Source organism: Schistocerca serialis, chromosome 1, assembly GCF_023864345.2.
Source record: "Schistocerca serialis cubense isolate TAMUIC-IGC-003099 chromosome 1, iqSchSeri2.2, whole genome shotgun sequence".
NCBI classification, from domain to species: domain Eukaryota; kingdom Metazoa; phylum Arthropoda; class Insecta; order Orthoptera; family Acrididae; genus Schistocerca; species Schistocerca serialis.
This window is the reverse complement of record NC_064638.1, coordinates 361,091,110-361,109,198: the sequence shown is the minus strand read 5'-3', so window position 1 is coordinate 361,109,198 and position 18,089 is coordinate 361,091,110. Positions and strand designations below refer to the sequence as shown.

The 18,089-nt window shown below is 47.8% G+C and overlaps 1 protein-coding gene across 1 annotated transcript in view; it reads left to right on the top strand.

Annotated features, from left to right (window-relative positions):
- The window catches only part of LOC126470331 (peroxisomal acyl-coenzyme A oxidase 3), a 200,056-nt gene that overhangs the window by 56,428 nt on the left and 125,539 nt on the right, over positions 1-18,089 (top strand). The gene's annotated exons all lie outside the window — the stretch shown is intronic.

Sequence of the window (18,089 nt, the reverse complement as noted above, 5' to 3'; positions counted from 1 at the left end):
GCGTTGTGTAGTGTAAATTGTGATTTATCGTCCTGCGATATTGCTCATGTTGGTCGGAACCCCATGACTGTCATGTCATTAAAATCACTGAGATAAGGAGGACCATATTCGACGCTCAGAGACCCCGTACGACTAGCGCCAGAGAGGACAAACGTATTGTTTGCTCGATCATGTAGGAGCATACAGCTGTGCCATGTACCTGGAGCCAGGAAAGGTTTTATTTGCAGTAAGACAAGTACCCACATGAACATTCCGACGACGTCTGGAGCACCATGGAGTGTCAGTACGGCGACCATTGTTGTGGCTTCCCTTGACGCGGCAGCAGAGAGAGGCATGGCGACAGGTGTGCACCCAACGACAACATTGGATATAGGAGTTGTACCACGTCGTGTAAAGGAATGTGTCCTAGTTCTACGTTCAGTATCACGAAGGACGGCTCCAAGGAGAACGAAGCTTCCCAGATTGCATTTGCCACCGCCATGTGACCCTGCCATCTGCCGTGGTGGTACGTGGAACTGTTGGGTACAGAACATGGTCGCCTCTTGTTCGCATAGACCCTAATTTAGACAGCAACCGTTGCGTTATTAATATGTTAAAGCAGGTGACTACGTCCTGTCTTCAAGGCTTCTGTGACATTATCTTTCAACAAGATAACGCAAGACCGTATTTGCCTGTGCTGTATTGATTTCCGTCGATACATAGGGTGTTCGACTGTTGTCCTGCCTAGCATGTTCTCCATATCTCTCACCCATTGAAGACGTCTGGTCATGGGTAGGCAAAAGTCTGCCACGTCACTACTTGCCAGGTACTACGATTGTTGAACTTTGACATACAGTTGAAGAAGCCTGGACGGAAGTAGCTTTATCTATCATCCAAACTGAATTCAACACGATACCCAGTTGGGTCAAAGCCACTGTTGTTGCCAGTTGTATACTAAATTTTGCGCCCTGTACACTCACAGATCACCTACAAAATTAAATGCATTCTTCACACTATAGCGCGTGCTTACAATAATTAAAATTTAGATAAATGCTATCCTCATCCATTGTTACAATTTAGTGGCAAGCAATGTTATTTTAATGCTTCAAGCATAATGTTTCCCTGCACTGACTCCTAAATATCCCCTCCCTCCTACTCGCTACTGAACGCCGTGTTTGGAGCCAATAGCAGTGGATTAGGGTAACAAATTTTGATGGATCCTAATTCGTTGCAAAAACCTCTTCACACCAGCTACGGTCATAAGAATAAAGATTATCTTGACAACTTTATCTTCACTGTATGGTTGATCATAGTGTCACATTGTTGTACGGAGACGGAGAAATGTTCGACTTTCTCGTGGTGGCGTTGGTTCTCATTTCACTTGCGTCGGACAGCAACATCTCCTGTTGGACATGAAGCGAACAGAACGGGAATTATATTCGCCGGATCAGAGTCTCCCGAGTATTCTACGGTCTGGGATCATTACCAAGTCGGACTAACCGGAGAGATACAGAGATGATTCAAAGAAGAGTTGCGCGCTTTGTCACGGATGCTTCTAGTCATAGTGAGTCTGTCCCAGAAACTGTCAACAAACTACACTGGGAAACGCTACAAGAAAGGCTTTGCGTATGGCAGAGAACCTTTCTCAGAAAATTCCACAAGCTCGCATTTCTGTACGAGCTCAAGAAAGGTAACACTTCGGCCAAGATATAGCACATCGCGTGTAATGACCCAGCTGTAAAATCAGAGATATTTGGACCCTTATGGAAAGGCGGTGACAGTCCTCCTTACCGTGTAGCGGTCGCGAACAGAACAGGAAGAGAGGACAATGATTCGTGCATACTATGTACCCTTCGATACACAGCACACGGTACAGAATTCAAATGTCGGTCGTAAAAGCATGCGCAAGTCGAGGACTCGTGTTGTGTAGAGGTTGGCACCACTTCAAAACCTACGGCACCTGTGCACGCGCTGATGGATATCGTGCTCCGCTATGGACATGCTATGTACTGACCTATCGGCGGACATAGGTAATGACCTTAGTCGTAGCACGATACTGTTAAGGGCATCGCTCTTGTTTTATTGTTGACATGTGTCTGTCTACGATGTGATATTCATGCCGTATTCTATAATATCTGGTAAATAAAATCGAAATCTTCTCATAGATCTCGGTATAGCCTTTTGACGGTAGAATGGTGTGCAAGTGAAGATGATATGATGTGCAGTGGCAGTAGTTAATGTCCCAGGTTACTCAGTAGTAAACGGTATCATTCAGTCAATTATGTCCACGATGTGCGCTTCTAGTAGATTACTCAACATTAAACATTGATTTTCGTCATTCTATGCGAACGATGGCGGGCGTTTTGCTATTGTATTTTTTAGTATGTGTGACGTAAGGGAAAACCGTGCAGAAGTATGGATAACAGGTGCATCATAGGCGCAATTGCAGATGTACTCGAAGAACGCGGGAAAGTAAGACTCCTGTGGACAAAAAGTCCAAATTGCAGACAGATTCACGGAGAAATTCTGGCGGAATATAGCTTCGAACCGTAGTGAAATGATACCAATAATTTGACCGAGACCACACAGACGTGGGTGATGCTGATCGGGAATTACAGAAGGAAGATCTTACCTGCACCGTGAGTTTTCCATCTTTCCGGCAAAATAAAAGAACATCTCTGGAGCAAAGAGGTTTTTCAACGATAACGGCGTTCATACAGCGGTTGTCCAATGACTTCTTGACCAAAGATCAGATTTCTATCGTCCATGAGCCATACAGTTGCTAAAATGTCCCGACCACTGTTTACAAAGACTTTGTAACTATGTTTAAAAATAGTATTATATATCTGCGTTACTTTGAAACGTAGTGTAGAAGTCAATGAGCGTTACTTGGTAAGCCGTAATAATGCGTAATTTACTTTAAGAAGTCCCCTTACACACTACTGGCAATTAAAATTGCTACATCAAGAAGAAATGCAGATGATAAACGGGTATTCATTGGACAAATATATTATACTAGAACTGATATGTGATTACATTTTCTCGCAATTTGGGTGCATAGATCTTGAGAAATCAGTACCCAGAACAACCACCTCTGGCCACAGTAACGGCCTTGATAAGCCTGGGCATTGAGTCAAACAGAGCTTGGATGTCGTGTATAGGTACAGCTGCCCATGCAGCTACAACACGATACCACAGTTCATCAAGAGTAGTGACTGGCGTATTGTGACGAGCCACTTGCTCGGCCACCATTGACCAGACGTTTTCAGTTGGTGAGAGATCTGCAGAATGTGCTGGCCAGGGCAGCAGTCGAACATTTTCTGCATCCAGAAAGGCCCGTACAGGACCTGCAACATTCGGTCGTGTGTTATCCTGCTGAAATGTAGGGTTCCGCAGGAATCGTAGTAGTAGTAGTAGTAGTAGAGGGGTTTTGGGGGCGCACGACAGCAAGGTCTTCAGCGCCCGTGCAGTATCATAGTGAGCCGGGTGTCAAGAAAAAAAAAAACCCTCACAACATTGACATAAAATGGAACATAAAACACGGGGAACAATCATTGAAAAAATGTGCTCACCCACACCGAAGCGTGGGATGAAGCAGGGCGTCAGCAGTAAAACATGGACAACACAGGAAGAAAATGGTAGAGGGAGCTATAACAATGTAGCAGATGGAAGTGACTGGCTGACCACAAGGAAAAAAGGGAGGAGTCAGCCACTCTGCAACACACTAAAACCTCCAGCCTAAAAGTTTAGGCCAGAGTCCAGACTCATCACAAAACTTAAAAACCCTAGACACACACGTCTCATCGTCAGCTAAAACACAAGGCAGATCCCCATCAACTTGTGCTTCTGCCCTTGCATCACGGTATAAAAGGCAGTCTGTTAAAATGTGCCGGACAGAGATGTGCACACCACAAGCGTCACAAAACGGAGGATCCTCCCGCCGTAATAAATAGCTATGCGTCACAGGACAGTGCCCAATCCGCAGACGTGTGAGGGCCACCTCTTCCCGCCTGAGCAACCGGCAGGAGGAACGCCACGGCCGAGTGGTTGACTTTACCGACCGCAGTTTATTGGCCGACACCGCCAGCCATTCGTCCTCCCACAACTTCATGCACTTCCTGTGGAGTGCAGCGATGACTGACTGCAAGGGGATAGGACACTGGACCACATCATGCTCTCTGCAGGCCTCCTTGGCAGCCCGATCAGCCTGTTCATTGCCCCATATGCCGACATGACCAGGCACCCAGCAGAAGGATACCTCTTTACCCCGCTGTTGGAGCAAGTACAGTTGGCTATGTATCAACTGGACCATCTCTTCAGTCGGGTACAGGTTCTGCAGCGATTGTAAGGCACTAAGAGAATCGGAGCAGAGAAGAAATCGATCGCCCCGAACACGATGCATCTGCTCCAGTGCCGTCAGGATCGCGTGGAGCTCTGCTGCGAAAACGGTATATTCAGCAGGGAGGCGAATCCGGGTAACATGGTCAGGGAACACCACAGAACAGCCAAGGAAATTCTCCTGTTTGGAGCCATCAGTGTAAACCACAGTGAAACCGTGATGCACATCTAAAATGTTAAAAAAAAGTGACTGGAATGTAAAATCTGGCGTGCCATCCTTCTTAAAACGAGTCAAATCTAAAATAAGTTTGGGTCTCCGGAGGAGCCAAGGTGGAGATCTGCTCCAACCGCGACGTAAAACACGAAGACCAGCCATAGACATTGCAGCGAGGCAATCCTGTGCGCGAATCCCATAGGGCTGCGTCGCACGTTGCCGGTTATGAAATAACCGTGCCAGAGGAGGCTGAGCAACGGTATGGTATGCAGGTGTGTACGGTGTGGACAAAGTTTGATACGCCCGGCGTACCGTAAGTAGCCGTCGCCGCATATGAAGTGGCGGTTCACCAGCCTCTGCACAGAGGCTTGGTATGGGGCTAGTTCGGAATGCCCCAGTGGCCAACCGCAGCCCTTCATGGTGGACAACGTCCAAAATCTTTAAGTACGAAGGCCTCGCAGACCCATACACCGTGCACCCATAATCGAGCCGAGATCGCACAAACGCCCTGTAAAACTGGAGCAGACAAGTCCTGTCAGCTCCCCATGTACTGTGGCTAAGACATTTTAAAATGCTTAAAGCCTGAAGCGACCGCCGTTTCAGGTCTTTAAGATGAGGTAACCACGTGAGCCTCGAGTCAAAAATGAGCCCCAGAAATCTCACCGTGTCTTTAAAAGAAAGAATAGTGTCCCTCAAGCGCAACTCAGGAAAGTTTAAAATCGAACGAGAACGGTTAAAAAGAACACATACAGACTTCTCGGTGGAAAACTTAAATCCACTCTTCAGCGCCCAGTCATCCAAACGCCTAATCGTAAGTTGCAACTGACGAGTTGTCGTTGCAAGGCTTGAAGAAGAGCAGAACAAAGAGAAATCATCCACAAACAAAGAACACTGGACAGGACTTTTCACTAGGGACGTAATGCTATTAATAGCGATGGCAAATAGAGTCACACTTAAAACGCTACCCTGAGGGACACCATTCTCCTGCTCAAAGCGATCAGACAGGACGTCACCAATTCGGTATCGAAAATATCGTGGCGAGAGGAAAGACTGAATAAAAAGAGGAAGACAACCACGAAAACCCCATTCGTGAAGCTGCTCCAGGATGAGACGCCGCCAAGTGGTATCGTAGGCCTTCTCAATGTCGAAAAATACACCTATAAGGTGGTGACGGCGTAGGAAAGCTTGTTGGATAGCCGCCTCCAGGAGGGCAAGGTTATCGAAGGTGGAACGAAACCTCCTGAAACCACACTGATAGCGACTAAGTAGTTGCCGGGATCCTAACATCCAGACAAGGCGGCGGTTGACCATCCGCTCCAAGGTCTTCCCTATGCAACTAGTGAGGGCAATACTACGGTAGCTACTTGGGCTCGAGCGGTCTTTCCCAGGTTTTAAAAAAGGGATTAAAACTGCCTCACGCCACGCGGCAGGAAAGTGACCCGACGCCCAAATGGCATGAAAAAGTGCGAGGAGGATTTCTTTGTTGCGCATTGTGAGGTGCCATAGCATACTGTAATGGATCCTGTCGTGACCAGGGGAAGTGTCACGAGCTCCAGACAATGCAGAATCCAGCTCCCACATAGAAAAAGGGCAGTTGTAAACTTCATGAGAGGTGGGCTGGAAGTTCAGACTACACCTCTCAGCAACCGCTCTATGGCGCTGGAAACCTGGATCCTGACTGGTTGTGGCAGTAACTGTCGCAAAATATGCTGCCATAGTCTGGGCAATGTCTCGCGGATCTGTGTGGAGAGTGCCGTTATTCATTACAGCAGCTATGGGGCACCTCCCTCCTCTGCCAGAAATTCTCCTAATGGTCTCCCACACAATGGAACTTTTGGTGGAACGAGTAATGGTGTTCAGGAACTTTTGCCACGACCTCTTCTTGCTCTCACGAATAATGCGGCGACATCTCGCCCTCGCCACCCGAAAGGCTGCAAGATTCTCAGCAGTCGGCCGACACTTGAACCGCCGCAGAGCCGCACGCCTGGTCCTGATTGCAGAGCGGCATTCGTCACTCCACCAAGGCACAGGTGGCCTTTTCCGGTGGCCTGTGGACTGTGGAATGGATGCCGCAGCGGCATGGTGGACCGTTTTGGTAATATGATCCACCCACACCTCAACATTCGCACAGTGTTCGAATTGGGCCAACTGGCTATAAAGTGTCCAGTCAGCTCCACTGAGTACCCATCGTGGTGGTCTCCTTTCGGGGCCCACGCCATCTGGCAGGTGAATCCAGATTGGGAAATGATCACTGCCGTGCAAGTCAGCGACCACTTCCCAGTGAGCACTAGCGGCAAGAGCTGGAGAGCAAAGCGAGAGATCAATGGCAGAGAACGACCCAGTCGCCGTGCAGAAATGAGTACTCTGTCCTCCATTGAGCAAGTAGGCACAGGATGACAGGAGAAGCCTCTCAATTGCTCTACCCCTGGGACAGGTAATTGCAGAGCCCCAAAGCACATTGTGGGCATTAAAATCACCACAAATAATGAATGGCTGGGGGAGCTGTGTAAGAAGGTCGGTGAGGGCCGCTTCATCAAGAGCATCATGTGGGGGCAAGTAAAGTGAACATACAGTCAATGGATGACGCACGTGCACGGACACAGCGACGGCCTGTAGAGTCGTCGTAAGTGAGAGAGGCGAGGAATGGTAGTCCGTCCTGACGAAAATACCTACACCTCCTCTAGCTCTCTCTCCACGCAGGTCGTCCTTTTTGTGGAGTGTATAGCCTCGTATCTCAGGGGAGTATGATGGATGGAAATACGTCTCCTGGAGACAGAGACACAATGGTCTACCCTGAGAAAGTAGACGAAGTTCCTCCACATGCGTCCTGAACCCTTGCAAGTTCCACTGGAGTATGGGAGCCATCTATTTTGGGGGTAGCACCTTCATCCTGTCTCTCCGACGGGGTGGGGAGACCGCAGCAGGTGGAGGGGCAGGCGTGGGACGAGATGATTGCCCCACACATACATCGTACTCCATCAACTCTGGGGAAGAGTCAGATGAAGCCTCACGTAAAACAACATCCGCATGGTCAGATGGTTTACCGTGGGATTTGACCCGCTGTTGCTGCTGCACAGTAGCTTTCTGTGGCTTGGAGGACTTTGGGGGAGCGGATGTGGGAGTGGTAAGTGGCGCACTGGGCTTGGGGACAACCTCAGCTGTTGGAGGTGCGAGGGGCTGGACCAAGTCCGCCACTGTACTTTTGTCTGCCGTTCGAGTAGGGGCTACTGGCTCTGGAACACTGGCGGCGTCGCAAGTGCACTGGCAGCTAAAGGTGTTAGTGCCAACACTCACCACCTCAGTCTGCGTTGAGGCATCGACTTTTGGAGTAGGCTTCTGTACCAGGGAAGCAAAAGATGTAGCAAATGTGGGAGGTTGCATCGACTTATAAATCTTCTTGGCCTCACCATAGGGGATACGCTTGGTTGTTTTTATTTCCTGGACCTTGCGTTCCTCTAAAAATATGCGGCAGTCCCTACTCCAAACAGGGTGGTTCCCAGAGCAATTAATACATTTAGCCGGAGACGAGCAACCAACTCCTTCATGAGCAGCCTGACCACAGTTTCCACAAGTCGCTTCGCCTTTACAGCCTAAGGTGGTATGCCCAAAACGCTGGCATTTGAAACAGCGCATTGGGGCCGGGAAATAAGGCCTCACACTAAGGCGAAGGAAGCCAGCTTTAACATGTTCAGGAATTGTGGTGCTACCGAAGGTCAGAATAAAGGAGTCGGATTTGACAAGAGTGCCATCAACCCTCTTCATGATGTGTTGGACATCAACAATACCTTCCGGAGCCCACTCACGTTGCAGTTCTTCCTTGGGAATATCAGCTAGATCCCGGCATGTCACAACACCCTTGCTATAGTTCAAGGTGCTGTGCAGTTCGGCGTCTATGGCATACTCTCCAAGGCACTTAGCAGATTGGAGGTTAGTTGCTTGCTGGGAAGTGGAAGTTTCCACTAGCAAGGTCCCATTACGTAAGCGCTTCACCGATTTTAAGGAGCCACAGATTCCCTCCAATCCCTTTTGTATATAGAAGGGCGAAACCTTCTCGAAACTACCCTCCTTCCGTTTCACAATGAGAAACACATTCGGATTACCAGAATGCATTCTGTTACCTAAGACTGGACTTTTCAAAGAAGCGCCGGAGTCAGGGGGACTGACTGCACGGGCCCTCTTAAGAGACTGGGTGTTAGAACCTTCCAGCGGCCCACCCTTTCCGCTGGGAGGAAGAAAAGAGAATTTCGAAGGATCCATCTCGGTCCCACGAGCAGCTAGGGAACTAGACGTCCACCTAGACAGAGCCCCGCGTGCCTAGGTAAGCCTTATACAACTGAGGCGCGGCAGGTTCCCCAGAGGTTGCCCGCTATCGACTGTTCCACCTCAACAGCCATGCATCTCATCAGCGCGCAGCACACCTTGAGATTGAGGGTTTTTTTTATAGAGGTTTATTCCATCCTCGCGATCCGGGCGGTCAAGCCAAGATCCCCATTCCCTGAGACACACAACATTCCACCGCCGCGCCGCACGGTGGTCGTTGAAGTATGCTGAGAGGTTACGGTGACAGGGGACTGGCGGCGCTTACCAGTCCCCAGCTCAGGAACCCCGGGGTCGCCAAGCCCGTACCCAGCAAATGTCCGCAGGAATCGAATGAAGGGTAGAGCCACGGGTGTGAACACATTTGAAATGTAATGTCCACTGTTCAAAGTGCCGTCAGTGCGAACAAGAGGTGACCGAGACGTGTAACCAATGGCACCCCATACCATCACGCCGGGTGATACGCCAGTATGGCGATGATGAATACACGCTTCCAATGTGCGTTCACCGCGATGACGCCAAACACGGATGCGACCATCACGATGCTGTAAACAGAACCTGGATTCATCCGAAAAAATGACGTTTTGCCATTCGTGCATCCAGGTTCGTCGTTGAGTACACCATCGCAGGTGCTCCTTTCTGTGATGCAGCATCAAGAGTAACCGCAGCCATGGTCTCCGAGCTGATAGTCCATGCTGCTGCAAACGTCGTCGAACTGTTCGTGCAGATGGTTGTTGTCTTGCAAACGTTCCATCTGTTGACTCAGCGATCGATACGTGGCTGCACGATCCGTTACAGCCATGCGGATAAGATGCCTGTCGTCTGGACTGCTAGTGATACGAGGCCGTTGGGATCCAGCACGGCGTTCCGTATTACCCTCCTGAACCCACCGATTCCATATTCTGCTAACAGTCATTGGATCTCGACCAACGCGAGCAGCAATGTCGCGATACGACAAACCGCAACGCGATGGACTACAATCAGACCTTTATCAAAGTCAGAAACGTGATGGTAAGCATTTCTTCTCTTACACGAGGCATCACAACAACGTTTCACCAGGCAACGCCGGTCAACTGCTGTTTGTGTATGAGAAATCGGTTGGAAACTATCCTCATGTCAGCACGTTGTAGGTGTCGCCACCAGAGCCAACCTTGTGTGAATACTCTGAAAAGCTAATCATTTGCATGGTCGTTTTGGTGGTGTAGGTGTTATGGTGTGTGGAGCCATTATGTTGTACGGCAGTACTGACCTCCAAATCTCTGAACACGGTACTTACACTATTCAACATTATTGTGACAGCTGTACTCTTTCAGCATGTGCGTGTTCTTGAGGATGCATTCGGCCCTGACGTAATTTTTAGCGATGACAATGCACGACTGTATCAAACATCACAGGGGGAGGAGCTCCTGGAATGAGAAGATATTCGGCGAATAGACTGGGCTGCACGTTCTTCCAACTTAAATCCCATCGAACACATGTAGAACGCCTTGTGGAAACGCATTCCAGCACGTCCACGTACACCAATGACCATCCAATAGTTGCCAACCGCGCTGGTGGAGGAACGGAACGCCCTTCCACAAGAACTCATTACCATCCGTGTGGCCAGCGTGGGAGAACGTTGCATAGCATGCATTGCCCATCCCTGGTGATCACACGTTCTATAGAGAACCATGTTCAGCGTTTTGCAATGTCCACAGGACCATCATAAATCGTGGTGATTTCAGTGAAATTGCCCGCAGATCGTGGTCTCGCGGTCGCGTTCTCGCTTCCCGAGCACGGGGTCCCGGGTTCGATTCCCGGCGGGTTCAGGGATTTTCACCTGCCTCGAGATGACTGGGTGTTTGTGTTGTCCTCATCATTTCATCATCACTCCTGAAAGTGGAGAGATTGGACTGAGCAAAGGTTGGGAATTTGTACGGGCGCTGATAACCGCGCAGTTGAGCGCCCCACAAACCAATCATCATCAGTGAAATTATTCTCTTTGACTAAAAGTGCCAGTTCTGTTCGTCTCATTGCCTACTTCTTTAAGTTGCCGTCTTTACCACGCACAGTCCATCTTTCGTCGAACTATGTTACATGGCAGTGACATATCATGCGAAAGTAACTTTCGTACCTAAATTTTGCACACCGGTACGTATGCCAGTTGGCCAAGCTTGAGCAAACTGATCTACCTCCACGATGCAGTTCGCTATTTGACCTCTGTGCCTGTCCGCTGGCTGGCTGTCTACCGCGTAGTGAAGCTACGTGGGAGCCGCAGACGGTGGTGGGTGATGTAAGGTTGGGCAGCACGGCCGTCTCCCACGCACCGCCCAGGCTGTGCCGCGGCCCCAGGCTCACCGTACCGGTTTCTGAAAGGCAGGCCTTCCTTATCGCGGTGACATCAGCGCGTTACAGATACGCCGCTAGTCCCAAACCGGCTCATAACCATTGACTGTAACAAAAAAAAGAGGTTTTCGCAGAAAGGAGATAGGCGAAAGGGCTTGCTGGAAACTGACTCACCGGTACCGGTATATCGGGAAACGGATAGCAACCCATCTGTTTCCTGTGACTGGTGATAAGGTATCTGTGACATTACCTCGTGCGTTGCTGAAATTAGCATCTGCTCTGATGTGAGAGCCAAAAACACTCAGCAAAATTTACATCTTAATCACATCTGTTTTATCTCTCGCAACGAACGTCCCATGTTTGTGAACAAGAGTGCATATTACCTCTGTTTATCTGAACAATGAATGAATCGAAGGACAGAATTACAAACCAGTCTACCCCAAGTACGTCTGCTGCTCCGTCTTAGGCATATTCTAACATAATGATAGGAGAAGTGATTCTTCGGATTCAATAGAACAGCACAGGTATGAAACGCCGGTCGCTGTTTTCATCATGATATTTTGCAAATAACAGACGAAAGTGAAGTAGTTCCGTCTGTCTATAAGGGGACTCTAAAAGTAAATTACACATTATTACGGCAAACCAAGTAACGTTCATTGACTGCTACACTACGTTTCAAAGTAACGCAGATATAGAATACTATTTTTAAACATAGTTACCAAGTATCTGTAAACAGTGGTCGGAACATTTTACCAATTGTTTGGCTCATCGACGATAGAAATCCGATCTTTGGTCAAGAAGCCACTGGAGAACCGCTGTATGTACGCCGTTATCGTTGAACAATTTTTTCTTCCAGAGATGTTCTTTTATTTTGCCACTTATATTTTACATGAATGATGAGGAAAACACAAACACCCAGTCACCTCGGGGCAGGTGAAAATCCCTGACCCTGCCGGGAATCGAACCCGGAACCCCGTGCTCGGGAAGCGAGAACGAGACCGTGAGACCACAAGCTGCGGACATTACGTTAAGAGTATTTTTGCATTCCAACTTTGTAATTTTTTCTTTTTTTTTTTTTTGCTTATTTGCAATTTTATTTCTTTGGTACTCTATAACTGTTGTTGGCTGTACGGTCCTTGTAACCCAAAGTCAAAACAAAGAAATAAAATAAAAAATAACCTCGGCAATAGCCAGGGGAGAGGAGCTATCCCTGATGGAGACACGACGCATCGACCGACGGTCGGTTGGTTACCTAGTCAGTCCTGTAGTGAAGGCAATCGAGAATGAAGCTCCTTACATCCTAATCGCATGAGAGGCAAAGCATGAACTTGTTAAGAACTTCATCATCCATGGGAGGGACAAGTGTTCTCCGTTCAAGTTCCGCTCGACAGTTAGTCAGTTCTGTACTCGCATCTGATATTGTCGGTTACCATCATCTTTATACTATGGAGTATTCGATAACATCGTGTAACACTCGGTTCTTCTCCCTGGTCTCATTTTGGATTTTCTTTCTTTGTTCTTGGCCTGTTGACATCGCTGTGGCGAAAGTTTCCGCTTTGCAGCTTGTTGTGGCATACGTTGCTTTGTGTTTATCCCAAACCGTGCCTCGTCCGCCGTCAGTCAACCGTGTTTAACTCGACTACTGCTTGGTTTCGTGTTCTCTTCCGCAGGCGGCTCTTCCGATTTGCGGCTTGGCCCCTTCCTCGAGTTCCGACGCGCGCGCTGATATCCGGGTACTCGCGGGTATAGCAGTTTCCTTCCGTCTATCCGATATAATTTTCACAACAGAAACGTAACTGTAAGTGGAAAAACAACTTTTAAGTTTGGAGTCCACAATACGTTTCTTTTAAGTTATTCCAACGCTGAGCACATTTTTTGTAGTACCGCACCTTAACTCTCTGTTGCATGACTTTTCTATAGGAAACCAATTTCAGTGCAAAAATGTCTGGGGATAGGGTCTGACACAAAAAATACTATGTAACAGGTTGAACATAGAAATTTTGATTTAGTCAATATTTTAAGTTTGTCACCATACGGCAACACACCGAAAATATTGATTACTTATTAAACTGTCAGTTACAGAGACATGGAAACGTAATCTGTGCTATCATCAAGCATAATTTTATATACATTAAAAATCTAACTAGATGTCATCTAACCTATGTATGTATGTATGTATGTATGGATGTATGTTAACCGGGGACCTAGAAACGACGGAGAGGCTCCGTCCCCGCCACAGTCGCAGTGGTCCACAACCCCACGACGATTACTGTAGTCCACTTCACCCTTTCGCCACCCCACACCGAACCCACGGTTATTGTGCGGTTCGCCCCCGGTGGAACCCCCCCCCCCCCCCCCCCCCCAGGTAACGTCTCACACCAGACGAGTGTAACCCCTATGTTTGCGTCGTAGAGTGGTGTTGCGTACGTGGAGAACTTGTTTGCGCAGCAATCACCGACATAGTGTAACTGAGGCGGAATGAGAGGAACCAGCACGCATTCGACGGGGCAGATGGAAAACCGCCTAAAAACCATCCACAGACTGGCCGGTTCACTGGACCTCGACACACATCCGCCGGGCGAATTCGTGCCGGGGACCAGGCGCTCCTTCCCGCCCGGAAAGCCGTGCGTTAGACCGCACGGCCAACCGGGCGGGCGCGACCTAACCTAAGTAGCAGAAATAACTCGCTCTTTCCGCTGCTTTCGCTTGTCTTACGTACATCCGACCTTCAAGATTATCGATTTTGAAATGTTTCTGCCAACATAATGACGCTAAAAGTCCAGCTCGATCCAGCAAAACTGTGAGAGTTGCCAGACGGCAACATCACGCATATACACTGAACAGCCAAAACACTCTGACCACAGCTCACCGCGACACTGGGTGACGCCTGATGGCGTTGTGGGCACATGATGCTGTAAAGGAAGTACAAAAGGCGAGCAGGGATGGATGGAGGATCACCCTGGCCAAAATTTGGGCTGCAAATGGGGAAATCCATCGCGATAAGTGTCTTTGACGAAGGGTAGATTATTATTACGCAGATCCTGTGTACGAGTATCTCGAAAACAGCGAAGCTGGTTGAATATTCAGTACTGTTGTGAGCATCTATGGAAAGAGATGGAAGGACAGTGATACTGCCACTGGGCACTTCAAACAACATGGCGTTTGGAGGTTTGGTGCTCCGTAAAGTACAAGGTGCATTCAAGTTCTAAGGCCTCCGATTTTTTTTCTCCGGACTGGAAAGAGATAGAAACATGCGCATTGTTTTAAAATGAGGCCGCGTTCATTGTCAATACATCCCAGAGATGGCAGCACCGTACGGCAGATGGAATTTTACCGCCAGCGGCGAGAATGAGAACTGTTTTAAATACTTAAAATGGCGACGTTTTCCTTACTTGAACAGCGTGCAGTCATTCGTTTTCTGAATTTGCGTGGTGTGAAACCAATTGAAATTCACCAACAGTTGAAGGAGACATGTGTTGATGGAGTTATGCATGTGTCAAAAGTGCGTTCATGGGTGCGACAGTTTAATGAAGGCAGAACATCATGTGACAACAAACCGAAACAACCTTGGGCTCGCACAAGCCGGTCTGACGACATGATCGAGAAAGTGGAGAGAATTGTTTTGAGGGATCGCCAAATGACTGTTGAACAGATCGCCTCCAGAGTTGGCATTTCCGTGGGTTCTGTGCACACAATCCTGCATGACGACCTGAAAATGCGAAAAGTGTCATCCAGGTGGGTGCCACGAATGCTGACGGACGACCACATGGCTGCCCGTGTGGCATGTTGCCAAGCAATGTTGACGCACAATGACAGCATGAATGGGACTTTCTTTTCGTCGCTTGTGATAATGGATGAGACGTGGATGCCATTTTTCAATCCAGAAACAAAGCGCCAGTCGGCTCAATGGAAGCACACAGATTCACTGCCACCAAAAAAATTTCGGGTAACCGCCAGTGCTGAAAAAATGATGGTGTCCATGTTCTGGGACAGCGAGGGCGTAATCCTTATCCATTGCGTTCCAAAGGGCACTACGGTAACAGGTGCATCCTACGAAAATGTTTTGAAGAACAAATTTCTTCCTGCATGCAACAAAAAAGTCTGGGAAGGGCTGCGCGTGTGCTGTTTCACAAAGACAACGCACCCGCACATCGAGCTAACGCTAAGCAACAGTTTCTTTGTGATAACAACTTTGAAGTGATTCCTCATGGTCCCTACTCACCCGACCTGGCTCCTGGTGACTTTTGGCTTTTTCCAACAATGAAAGACACTCTCCGTGGCCGCACATTCACCAGCCGTGCTGCTATTGCCTCAACGATTTTCCAGTGGTCAAAACAGACTCCTAAAGAAGCCTTCGCCGCTGCCATGGAATCATGGCGTCAGCGTTGTGAAAAATGTGTACGTCTGCAGGGCGATTACGTCGAGAAGTAACGCCAGTTTCATCGATTTCGGGTGAGTAGTTAATTAGAAAACAAATCGGAGGCCTTAGAACTTGAATGCACCTCGTAGGATAGATGGTGATCTGTGGCATCTCTTCTGAAAGAACAAATGCTCGTGCACGCACAACTGTTTGGAGCACACTGTTTGTCCAACGACATCGACAATTACGACTGCAGTGGTCATTGGACAATCTGAATTCGACCGGGGATCATTGGAAACGTGTCGGCTCTTCGGATGAATCGTGTTTCTTGCTAAATCAGGTCGACGGTCATCTCCACAAACGCCGTCATCGACTTGAACGTCTGCTCGAAACATGCACAGGCGCAGGCTGATTGGAACAGTATTATGCTATGGAAAACGTTCTCCTGCGCTTCCATGGGACCTGTGGCTGTAACTGGAGACATCATTTCAACTGCAGACCACCTGCTCCTTTCCAGCTTGATGTCTTTCCTGAAAGCGATGTAATCTTTCCGCAGTATAATTATCCGTGTCTCGAAGCCAGAACCGTGCTACAGTGATTTGAAGAACATGATAGTGAAATCACATTGGTGCGATGGCCACGAGATTCACCTGATGTGAATCCGGTGGAACCAGTATGGGTCGATGTTGGAGGCTTTCACCACGTATACAAATCAGCCCCCGTTTATTTACGGGAATTACGTGACTTGTGTGTGGACATCTGATGCTACATATCTAGACAAACCTAATAATAAATTGTAGAATCGATGGAATGCAGAATTGGTGCTGTATTGCGTTCCATAGATGGGCCAACAAGTTGTTAGACTGGTGATCATAATTGAGTTTCCGACTTGTAACGTCATTGTAAGTCTTCCATATTATCTCAATTTGTATCTTTCACAGTGAATATTCTGAAGATGCTCACGTCCATTTGAAGAGCGAAACAAGTCAACAAAACATATGAAGTGCGACTTGTGGCTGTATACGAAGACTTATGGTTCAAATAGCTCTGAGCACTATGGGATTTAACATCTGAGGTCATCAGTTCCCTAGAACTTAGAACTACTTAAACCTAAGTAACCTAAGGAAATCACACACATCCATGCCCAAGGCAGGATTCGGACCTGCGACCGTAGCAGTCGCGCGGTTCCGGAATGAAGCGCCTAGAACTGCTCGGCCACCGCGGCCGGCTTACAAAGACTTAGTTTTAACAGTCGCTCCCCTTGCAGGGCAATGCCTGTTCTTGGTAAAGGTGATCATAATGTTTTGGCTCGTCAATGTATGAGTGGTTTCCTTAACGTTGTAAGTAAATTTAGAATGTGTTGCCAAATCCAGTAGAAAGTCAGTTTTTTAGAGCAGCAAAAACTGTCTGAAAGCTGAAAACGTCGAAAGCTGGTGGTGGTGGTGGGGGAGGGGGGGGGGAGGGGAAGAAGCACTAAAAATTCTGTGGCCTAATACACCGCCGTCTGTAACTACTGTCCTGGTTGTGCTGCACATCGAATCGTCAAAAATAACGAAATTAACGTTATGTCCCACGAAAATGTGAAGCAATTGGTTATGTTTTTAATATGCGTAACGATTTATAACACAGGACAGGATCAGCAGCTGTTTCAGATTTTTCGTTGGACATGCGTTATCTGCGTGCAAGTATCGTCCGTGGATGGCTGCATAGAAATGCAAAAATATTGAGACATAAATTTCCGTTTCAATTACTGTGTGGTAATTCTCTTAAAAAGTGTTACAGAACAAAAAATTATCCATAAACAAGAGAAAGAACGAAGCATCATCTGAAAATAGCCTTAATAGTAAGCTTCTAGAGGCTGACAAATAGTTTAATTTCTTGGGCATATTACGTGCCAACATGAAGTGGGACGTGCACATGAAATCTGTGCTAATTGTGAGAAAGACGAGCTGAAGATGATGATTTGTTGGGACGGTTTTGGCAAAGCTAAGCATATCCGCTAAGAAAACCGCATATAACACTGATTCCATGTATATAGAGTATTGCTTCTGCATTTGGAATTCGTAACGAGTAGGCGTGATACCAGATATCGAAAGAATTCAGAGACGAACTGCTGTGAACGGAAGCAGATCGGTATAGTCTAAACGATAGTGTAACATGGATGCTCAGACAATGGAATCGTTGGAGGATACGGAACGTTATACTCACGAAACTCTGGTAACTATGTATTAGAGAAAAACGAGCAAGCACTGTACTGTCCCCATTCCTTATCTTGCGTGGGTACCACGAGAATAAGATAAGTATGTCGCATGTAGTCGTTCTTTCTTTTCCTTTTCTTTTTCTTCTTCCATGCAAACCCGAACAGAACGAGAAAGGAATTAGGTAATACTGGCGAGCGTTACGCTCTGCCATGAATGGAACTGGCGGAGTAGATTTGTAAACTACGTTATATTATCATCTGCTGTTTTCTTTTCCTCTTTAATTTCATTTGTTGAGCATTTGCGTGTTCTCATTTCATATCGCTCCAGCCACCTTATCATTAGTGTTCCTAATTCT